The sequence below is a fragment of the Octopus sinensis genome, linkage group LG4 (assembly GCF_006345805.1).
Source record: "Octopus sinensis linkage group LG4, ASM634580v1, whole genome shotgun sequence".
NCBI lineage: Eukaryota > Metazoa > Mollusca > Cephalopoda > Octopoda > Octopodidae > Octopus > Octopus sinensis.
This window is the reverse complement of record NC_043000.1, coordinates 118,098,060-118,108,059: the sequence shown is the minus strand read 5'-3', so window position 1 is coordinate 118,108,059 and position 10,000 is coordinate 118,098,060. Positions and strand designations below refer to the sequence as shown.

The 10,000-nt window shown below is 35.9% G+C and overlaps 1 protein-coding gene across 1 annotated transcript in view; it reads right to left on the bottom strand.

Moving 5' to 3' along the window:
• The window catches only part of LOC115210569 (homeobox protein DBX1-B-like), a 63,219-nt gene that overhangs the window by 22,436 nt on the left and 30,783 nt on the right, over positions 1–10,000 (bottom strand). The window lies entirely within an intron of this gene.

Below are 10,000 nucleotides of genomic sequence, written 5' to 3'. Positions count from 1 at the left end.
TTAAATTCTACACATTTCAAATTACTATGAAATAACCATAACCATACCACTCTTTCCAAACACTTTTGGAAGAATAGAAATATTAACTACATACTTAAATGAAGCATCTTTTTCAGAATTAACAACAAGAAAGCCTGAATTTTGTAAACATAAATCATATATAACGTAGTTAATTTATCTTCTTACTTTACTACAGTAACCCCACTACCTTTGCTTGTTGGGTTCCGAAATATTCTTACCTGGTTTCTCCATCATTTTTTATATCCCAAAGCTTTTCTGGAAATACGTGTTCATAATGCTTTAGTTTTGTATACAGGGACTGATTAAACTAGTTACTATTTAACGTTTACTTAACCCCGCATTTGCAACTGCCTTTCATATGAATTTTAGGCTTCATAATTTATAATAAGGTCCAGTTTAATCCTGACCGACTCTATTCATTTATTATGACTGATTCCATCTCTGTGTCTACCAATGAGTAATAATATCTCAAATGAGATAATTTTATAAATTTTATAAAATTACCCGCCACCATTTCATATTTCTCTTCTTTAATATATTCACTTTCTCTTTTTCATTATCTCCAACTCTCTTAATTCCAACTCTTAATTCCATATTTTATTATATATTATTTTTTTTAAGGCGGTGTGCTGACAGAATCGTTAGCACACTGGGCAAAACACTTATCGACATTTCACCTACCACTACGCTCTGAGTCCAAATTCCTCCAAGTTCGACTTTGCCTTTCACGTTTCCAAGATCGATAAAATATGTACTAGTTGAAAAAAATTGCTGCCCTTGTGGTTAATTTTGAAACCATTATTATATTTAATTTTAATCTTAGGCCCCTCACGTAGATTACACTTCCTTATTCCGTACTATGTATTTCTATCTATTTTTTCATATTTTATTTTTTCTGCTTTCAATCATTTAATCTTTAAATTATTAATTTTTTTAATCTTTTGATTATTAAACAGCTAATTTATTTAATTTATTATTTAATAATCTATTACTTACTAGAAACCATTACAGTTACATTCCTCTTTAACTCTACATACTTATATTTTTTTAATATACGGGTTCTTTAATCTCTTGATCTTTGAGTAGTCCTAATGTCTCAATATTTCACATAGAATTTTGTCCGTTGGTCTCTCTTTTCCCAGCCCGAATTTACTAATAATATTTTGCATTCATTTATAAGCATTATAATCTTAAATTTTTAATATTTGTTTTCCTCAAACATAGTCATATTTCATTAAGTGATTATTAAATAATACTTTATAATATAAATATAATTACGATTATTACTTTGAAACATTTATTTATTTATTAAATTAAATGTGCATTAGCTTACTCTTTTAATGCACAAGGTACGTTTTACTTAATATATGGGATATGTAGAATGGATTTCTTAAAAAATAAAAAAGTAAAAAAAAAGTTCTTTAGCATTCGTTTGATTTGATCGTAAGAACGAAACAAAGTGCAGTTTCTGAAAAACGCTGAAAATAATTTTTGGCCCTTTAACAAGTTATTCTTTTTTTTGGTAATATTTAACTAGTAAATCTTAGTAAATCTAATAGAGCCGTTGCGAGGATATATAAACAATCGAACACAGGCTGTGAAGTGTAGAAGAGACATACATAAGCACACACCCATTTACACCCACACACACATATATATATATGTGTGTATATGTATGGGAGTGGCTGTGTGGCTGTGTAGTAAGTAGCTTGCTTACGAACCGCATGGTTCCGGGTTCAGTCCCACTGTGTGGTACCTAGGGCAACTGTCTTCTACTATAGCCTCGGGCCGATCGAAGCCTTGTGAGTGGATTTGGTAGACAGAAACTGAAAGAAGTTCATCGTATATATGTATATATATATGTATGTGTGTGTATGTTTTTGTGTCTGTGTTTGTCCGCGCAACATCGCTTGACAACCGACGCTGGTGTATTTACTTCCCCGTAGCTTAGCGGTTCGACAAAAGAGACCGATAGAATAAGTACCAGGCTTACAAAGAATAAGTCCTGGGGTCGATTTGCTCGACTAAAAGGCGGTGCTCCAGCATGGCCACAGTCACATGACTGAAACAAGTAAAAGAGTAATATCTATATATATATATATATATAGATAGATAGATAGATACATGTATGTGTGTGTATGTGTGCGCGTGCATATATGTATATGTATACATACACGCACCCACATAAATAACAAGCTTCCAGACAGTTTTCATTAAACAGATTTACTCACGAGGCATTGGTCAGCTCAGAGCTACAGTAGAAGGCACTTGCCAAGGCACCTGCCAGTGAGATTGAATCCAAAATCACATGGTCGCAGAACGAACATTTTCGAAGATAATTTCTAAATCAAACCGTGTGAAATCTTTCTTTTAAAAATATTATCATCAAATTATCACACACACTCGCGCGCGCACACTTATATATACACACAACATATACACATACATATGTATATGTATATATATATATATATATATATATATATATATATATATATATATATATATATATATATGTATGTGTATAATATATATATATATATATATATATAATATATGTATGTATATATATATATATATATATAATATATATATATGTATGTAATATATATATATATATATATATATATATATATATATGTATGTATATATATTATAATATATATGATGTATATATATATAATTATATATGTATGTATATATATAATATATATATATATATATGTGTGTGTGTGGTGTGTGTGTGTGTACATATATATACATATATATACATGCAGCTACATGATATAAATATATATATATCTAGATATATAAATATATGTATATATACACACATATTTGTATATATATGCATATATATATATATATATATATATATATATATATACATACATAAATATACACACACATATACACGCACACACGAACACACACACATATATGTACGAAAGTACATAAACTATTTTTGTTTCTTTTGTTTGAAAGTAATTCTTCTAAAAGGACTAGCATTGTGTTTTTTGTTTGAGATTTATCGACTGTCGGCCATTCTGTCCATTTCGTCACGTGATATACCCCACTTCGTCTAATTTCAAAATTCTTACTGCAAATCCTAATTTTATTGTGTGGCTCTCAGTGACTCAGATTTTGACGCCTTCCTAGTTAAACACAATCTTGTCAGCAGTCGTATAAAAGATTCAACGAGGACTATAAGTTATTCCGCTTCTGTAGTTGTGTTTTTATGTATGTATAGGTGCATGTGTATATGTGCGAGTATGTGTGTGTGTTCGTATGTGTCTGTTTTTGCTCATATATATGTATTAACTTCCATAATTTAAAATCAACACATAGCGTATTTGCTTTCCAATTTTCGTCGCTTTCTACTTTTGAGTATAAATTATGGAAAGTAAGTGAAAATATATTTCTGAAGAAATTTACCACAAAATATTGCTGTTTCATTTTTTTTTATAAAAACACCTGTTACTCTAGGCATTTAAAAACCTCGCTCGAAGTCTCGCTCTCTTTCGCCTATATTTAAGCGTCTCTGCCTGCCACTCACTCCTGCTCTATTTGTCGCCATATTCTCCTCCTTGTAGTGAAGTGAGGAGCAAAAAAGCATTGTAAATCATAGAATCGTACAATCGCACAGACACATATATTCACATCCAGATCGGCGGCGAGCTGGCAGAATCGTTAGCACGCCAGGCGAAATGCTCAGCAGTATTTCGTCTGCCGCTACGTTGTGAGTTCAAATTCCGCCGAGGTCGACTTTGCCTTTCATCCTTTCGGGGTCTATTAAATAAGTACCAGTTACGCACTGGGGTCGATGTAATCGACTTAATCCGTTTGTCTGTCCTTGTTTGTCCCCTCTATGTTTAGCCCCTTGTGGGTAGTAAAGAAATAGGAATTTCGTCTGCCATTTCGTTGTGAGTTCAAATTTCGCCGAGGTCGACTTTGCCTTTCATCCTTTCGGAGTCAGTTAAATAAGTACCAGTTACGCACTGGGGTCGATGTAATCGACTTAATCCATTTGTCTGTCCTTGTTTGTCCTCTCTGTGTTTAGCTCCTTGTGGGTAGTAAAGAAATATATATTCACATTCAACACCACTCCATATATATATGTGTGTGTGTGTGTGTGTGTGTGTACTTGCGTGTATATATAAACGAGATGAATGTTTCAAAAACCGCTTTTCAAAAAGAAGAAAGAAAAACCAAATAGCGTGTATCTTGCACGATATATACGAGGGTGAGTCAAAAAGTAATGCCATTTTGTTTAGGACAGGTATAATTACCAACACAGGAACAAGTATCATACGTCAAAATGAAGCTGGTCCTCTGTGGATCACATCCCTACTTCTCAACATAGTCACCCTTTCTCTCAATAGCAATGTTCCACCTTCGAATGAAAGCATGTATCACTACACCGTAAAATTCTGTTGACTGTTCTTTGAGACATTTCTTCACTACAGTTTTCACTTCCTTGTCACTGGACTATTATCGTCACTAGACTATCATCTCTTCGGCCCCATGAAAAAGGGTTTGAGAGGCAAGCATTATTCCAGTGACGAGGAAGTGAAAACTGTAGTGAAGAAGTGGCTCAAAGAACAGTCAACAGAATTTTACGGGGCAGGGATACATGCTCTCATTCGAAGGTGGAACATTGCTATTGAGAGAAACGGTGACTATGTTGAGAAGTAGGGATGTGATCCCACAGAGGACCAGCTTCATTTTAATGTATGATACATGTTCCTGTGTTGGTAATTATACCTATCCTAAACAAAATGGCGTTACTTTTAGACTCACCCTCGTATAAATGGCAATTTCTGTCTGTCTGTTACCATCTTGGTGCCTATATTAGCGAACCAGTCTTCACCAAAATGTGCATACATGTTGAACTAACATCCAATTCAATTATAGGCTGATTTCAATAAAAGTCGATAATGAGTCCCCTACAGGGGCTGGACTATTATATGATAAAATGGGGGTCCCCTACAGGGGTTGGACTATTATATGATAAAATGAGAAGAGTGAAAAAAGTGTCTGGTTGAGAGTCCGTCGAGGGAAATGTGGTGGTATAATGAGGGTTGGCTGATATCAGAGAAGGGGAAGAGACAGAGAGACGGGGAACCGAAATAATAACACTATAGATAATGTCTCTCATTTTCTTCCATACATGAATAGCCCGTTGAGGGAAATGTCGTGGCTGATATGAGTGAAGAAGAGACAGAAAGAGAGAGGGAGAGAGAGAGCGAGAGAGAGAGGCAGGGAATGTGAGAGATACAGAGAGAGAAAGAGAGACAGGGACAGAGAGGGAGAGAGAGAGAGAGAGAGAGAGAGAGAGAGAGAGAGAGAGAGAGAGAGAGAGAGAGAGAGAGAGAGAGATAGTGTTTACTGAAGGGAAGAGCGGATTTTAAAGCTTTGTTCTTTTATCTTTACCTGTCACTTAACACATCCGCTCTAGTAAATTAACTATCGCCTGCTCAGTCAAAACTTTTATAATATGTCCAATAACAGATGTTAAGCTGACAAGTGAAAGGTAAAGTGTTTTTATATTTGCTTTCAAATCACCATATTAAGATTTATTAAAACTTTACCAACTCCCTGTAACAACAACACTAGTGGAGGTGCAATGGCAGCGGACTTGCGGTCGTAAGAACGCGGTTTCGATTCCCAGACCGAGTATTGTGAGTGTTTATTGAGCAAAAACACCTAAGCTCCACGAGACTCTGGCGGGGAGGGGTGGTGAACCCCGCTGTACTCTTTTACCACAACTTTCTCTCACTCTTTTTTTCCTACTTCTGCCAAAAATCAGAGGAACCATGGTGTAACCCACTATGGTGTGGTAAACTTTCAGACCCTAGTCTAGATTGCGAATCCTCTGTACCCAAGGATGGTTCAGCTCTCCACCCGTTTAAAGCCACCGTTTACGGAATGAGGATAACAACGTAGCTTTCGCGCCTGTGCAACCGCTAGTCTATCGCTTGTGGTGGGTGGCTCTTCAAGTTACCACACGCATTCTTAGTAGCTTAGAGTAGGCTCGAATTAGAGATTATTCTTTGTGGCTAAAGGCGTGAGTCCTGATTGGAAGAAGAAGAAAAACAACACTATATATAATGTCTTTCTTTTTCTTCCATACACGAATAGCCCGTCGTTGTCGGGCAGTTTTTACAATAGAATGTCTTATATACATTTTTGTTTATTCACTGTCACACTATGCCTTCCCGACAGATAGGCCTCTTGATCAGAATAGGTTTATGCAATTGTTCGCAAAACATTTCCTTGACGGACTTTTTCCTTTCTTAATTCTTTACATGTTTGATCGACCGTTTCCCATGACTTTATTCTGTTGTTCTTCTATTTGTTTCAGTCATTTGACTGCGGCCATGCTGGAGCACAGCCTTTAGTCGAACAAATCGACCCCAGGACTTATTCTTTGTAAGCCTAGTATTTATTCTATCGGTGTCTTTTGCTGAACCGCTAAGTTACGGGCTCGTAAACACACCAGCATCGGTTGTCATGTGATGTTGAGGGGACAAACACATACACACACACACACACACACACACACATACACACACACATACACACACACACACACACATACACACACACACACATATACATATATTTACGACGGTCTACTTTCAGTTTCCGTCTACCAAATACACTCACAAGGCTTTGATCAGCTTGAGGCTATAGCAGAAGACACTTGCAAAGGATCCACGCAGTGGGACGGAACCCGGAATCATGATCTTCATTAAAACTTAATGTTAGTCAGGAGTTGTCCTCCTGTGTCGTGTACATCAGCGACTTGCTTATTTGTACATTATTTACATTTGTCCTCATCTTCTTTGTTGTTAAGACAACGTTTCGGCTAATATACCCTCCAGCCTTCATCAGGTGTCATGGAGAAATTTCGAACCTGGGTTCTTATTCCTAAGGTATTTTGTGATGTTATTATTATTATTATTATTATTATTATCATTATTATTATTAATAACCCCTACGCCATATGCCCATGGGCATATGGCGTAGTGGTTAAGAGCGCGGGCTACTAACCCCAAGATTCCGAGTTCGATTCCAGGCAGTGACTTGAATAATGATAATAATAATAATAATAATAATAATAATATCGAAAAATACCTCAGGAATGAGAACCCGGGTTCGAAATTTTCCCCAAGACACCTTATGAAGGCTGGCGAGTATATCAGCCGAAACGTTGTATTAACAACAAACAAGAAGAGGACTAATATACGTCAAATGTAAATAATGTAAATAATGTACATAATTCTTCATCTCTTAAATATAGAATTGCTTATTTGTGTTCCCATCTACTGGAACGTAATAAAAATAAGTATGCAAATCATAATGCACACACACACACACACACACACACACAACACACACACACACACACACACACTCACACACACTCACACACACACACACATATTAATCGGAAGGATATGACTAAAGAGAGATTTAGTAAGGTTGACTGACCATCTAATGGTTTCCTTGCTGATTCATTAGTTGAATTTCTATATTATATTTTTCATAAGAAATCTATTCACAGACTTGCATGCTTGCAATTTGTTCTTGTCGTTTTATATCACACACACAAACACACACACAAACACACACACACACACAAACACACACATAAACACTCAAACACACAAACACGCACACATAAACCCACAAACACACAAATGCATACACACACACAAACACATAAAGACATACAAATATATACACAAAAACACACACAAATGCATGCACACACAAACACACACATACAAACATACACATGAACACACACACAAACACACACAGAAATACATACACACACAAACACATACATACAAACATATACACACAAATACATACACACAAACACACACACAAAACACACACACACACACACACACACACAAACAAACAAAAACACACACAAACACACACACACAAATACATATACACAAACACACATACACGCACGCACACGCACACACATTAGATATAATCTCAAGGCCAAAATATCTCAACATAACTTCTTGCACTTTTCTTTGTAAGCAGAACATAAACGTCCCATTTCCTATATGAAAGCACTCCATCGGTTACGACGACGAGGGTTCCGGTTGATCCGATCAACGGAACAGACTGCTCGTGAAATTAACGTGTAAGTGGCTGAGCACTCCACAGACACGTGTACCCTTAACGTAGTTCTCGGGGATATTCAGCGTGACACAGAGAGTGACAAGGCCGGCCCTTTGAGATACAGGTACAACAGAAACAGGAAGTAAGAGTGAGAGAAAGTTGTGGTGAAAGAGTACAGCAGGGATCACCACCATCCCTGCCGGAGCCTCGTGGAGCTTTAGGTTTTTCGCTCAATAAAAACTCACAACGCCCGGTCTGGGAATCGAAACCGCGATCCTACGACCGCGAGTCCGCTGCCCTAACCACTGGGCCATTGCGCCTCCACCATTTCCTATAACGAACTCTGTGAATGTTCTAAAAGAAAGTTTCAACTCAATCACAAGAAGTCTCTTGAACGAGAAAATAAACCAGACCTCCACTATCGGCCAATATCAATTACTTTCATCATTTTACCGTATTAATTATTAAACAATACATTCTTGTATTATGCTTGTCTATTATAAATGACACTAATATTTCTTTGGTGACTTTTCTGTATGAATACAGATTTAGCTATCGTTTTTGGATTTGGATTTGGTTTGCAAGATTCTTTACATGAGTTCGTGAGTTGAAGCATATTCTGTTGTGTCTGGGGAGAGTCATTTTCTTTTTGTGCCTTATAATGTAACACACTCACCAGTAAATTTCCACTTAAAAAAATAATAAATAATAATATTATAAAATAATAATAATAATAATAATAATAATAATAATAATAATAATAATAATAATAATAATATAATAATAATAATAATATAATAATAATAATAATAATAATAATAATAATAATAATAATAATAAAATTAAAAATAAGAATAAGTGGAAATTTTACCGGTTTGTGTGTTACATTATAAGGCACAAAAAGAAAATGACTTTCCCCAGGCACTACAGATTTATCGCTCAACTGATTTCCGTATATTGATTTGCTGAGTTTTATTGAGCAAAATTTGAGTTCAATTGCATGTTTTAAAATAATATTATCTTTCATATTATTCTTTAGAGCTGTACCTCTCCACCGTTTATTAGCTATGGACCCCTTTTACTTAAATTTTATTTAAATTTTATTTGGATGGACCCGCAAAGCCCTTTGATGTTTAAAAGATGTATTATATTTTTGTAATTTAATATTAAGAATTGTGTAAAAAATACTACTCTTTTAATTGTTTCAGTCATTTGACTGTTGCCATGCTGGAGCACCGCCTTAAGTCGAGCAAATCGACCCCAGGACTTATTCTTTGTAAGCCTAGTACGTATACTATCGGACCCTTTTACCGAACCGCTAAGTTACGGGCTCGTAAACACACCAGCATCGGTTGTCATGTGATGTTGAGGGGACAAACACACACACACACACACACACACACACACACACACACACCACACACACACACACAAACACGCCGGGTGAAATGCGTAGCCGTATTTCGTCCGCTGTTACGTTCTGAGTTCAAATTCCGCCGAGGTCGACTTTGCCTTTCATCCTGTCGGGGTCGATAAATAAAGTACCAGTTACGTATTGGGGTCGAAGTAATCGACTTAATCCGTTTGTCTGTCTTTGTTTGTCCCCTCTATGTTTAGCCCCTTGTGGGCAATAAAGAAATAAATATTGTTAAAATATTTTGTGTATTCTAAAAAAAGAACTAATTTTTTGCAGATAAGCTTTCAAAATAAAATCTTACATGGGCCCCGGTTGAGAACCACTGCTTTAGAGAGATTTTCTAATTCATGGACGTGCTACGTTCTTTAAAAAGCATCTTATATATTTTCACTACCCAGACAAGCATCA